The sequence below is a fragment of the Rhagoletis zephyria genome, unplaced genomic scaffold, assembly GCF_001687245.7.
Source record: "Rhagoletis zephyria isolate East Lansing unplaced genomic scaffold, Rhagoletis_zephyria_1.1 Rzeph_scaffold_05108, whole genome shotgun sequence".
Lineage (NCBI taxonomy): Eukaryota > Metazoa > Arthropoda > Insecta > Diptera > Tephritidae > Rhagoletis > Rhagoletis zephyria.
In genome coordinates this window covers 1-1,388 of record NW_016162191.1, presented here as the reverse complement: position 1 = coordinate 1,388, position 1,388 = coordinate 1, and the positions used below count along the sequence as shown (strand labels likewise).

The 1,388-nt window shown below is 33.8% G+C and overlaps 1 long non-coding RNA gene across 1 annotated transcript in view; it reads left to right on the top strand.

Moving 5' to 3' along the window:
- The window catches only part of LOC108371613 (uncharacterized), a 7,310-nt gene extending 7,152 nt beyond the window's left edge, over positions 1–158 (top strand). The window contains exon 2 of the long non-coding RNA XR_001848769.1: positions 9–158. This is a non-coding gene — a long non-coding RNA (uncharacterized LOC108371613). The remainder of the gene's footprint in view (positions 1–8) is intronic.
- The last annotated feature ends 1,230 nt before the right edge of the window (positions 159–1,388 follow it).

The following is a 1,388-nucleotide window of genomic DNA, read 5'->3' as shown; positions in this document are numbered from 1 at the left end:
TATTTCAGTAAAATTACTTCACAACTAAATTTGTACAGAGAGAAACAAGACAAAGTAAAGTAAAGCTGAAGCATTGAGATAAATTACAGCGATAGGTATCGTTGTAAACTACGAAAGAAGGGAAAGTGAGCAGTTATTTAATTGAGAAGAAAAAAAAATAAAACAAAATGACATCGCTGGAACCGAACGTGAATCGCCTGCAGAATTTCAAAAATAAGGGCAAGGATCAAGATGTAAGTAATTAAACACAGATTAGTAAAGTAAAATGTTTTCCAATGAATTTGTGAACAACGTTTCCACCTATACTTCAATGATGCTGCTAGGTGTGATGTTATGAGACGCAGTTCATTTTAAGCACGGTGATGAGCACATGGGCATTGACAGCATTGCGGGGTAGACACATGTACTGTGTATTGCAGCAACGGGGCTTAAAGTGCGCTACACGTCGCCTTGCACCCACCGTCCTCGTTACCATCNTTATTTTATGCTCTTTTCAGTTTCTAAAAAATTTAATTATGACGCATTTGAAGCTATTTTCGCGTTTTTGTTGATCGCAATCGCTTTTCACTTTTTTTGTTTGTGCTACAACGTCTTTCGCATGTGTCATTTTCAGCCCTGGGTTCCACGATGTTGCGAATCATTCTTGGCTGGGTTCTCTAAATCTATGGTATAAGATCAACGTTTTTTATAGGAAAAATGGTCAATCGAAAGCCCACGAAATTTTAAAATTTTGCTAAACTTGATACAAATTATTGGCTAATACTATATCCTGTTATGCCTGTTTCTATTATTGTCGAACACCTTGTTGACATTTCTAATTTTTTTCGCAGTCAATAGGAGCAAATCACTTAAATTTTGTTTGTTTTCAATTTCAAATCAGATCAATTTATCAATCTCTTTATTTTGTGGGACTATAGTATGTAATAAAGAGGTTTCTAAAAATTACTTCATAAGAAATCGGTATTATATCTGGTTTAATTAGATCTTATAAGGGTGTGGGACAAGTTCCTGCCGAAAAATGCACCCAGTGTGGTCTGAGCGATGCCCAGAAATTAGCGTTTACGCTAGAAAAAAAAATTTTAAATGCCTTAATTATCCCTACTTCAGTAGTAATCTCTTGCTAAATGCCAACATTTCACTCATTTGTTGAAACATATTAAAAAAATACAAAAAAAGAAGTTTAATTCATGTCTATGGCAACTTTTACTTCCATTATTACTTTACTCCAGTCGCAAGGGGGCGGGTCCTTGTACAATTTTAAGTATGTATATATTTCTATGAAGGTTATATCAGCCACATTTTTAATGAAAGCAAAAGAATATAGTATATATTTTACAACAAAAAAAAATCTGGCTTGATAATGAAATGTTTTGACTAAAATTCTTCTT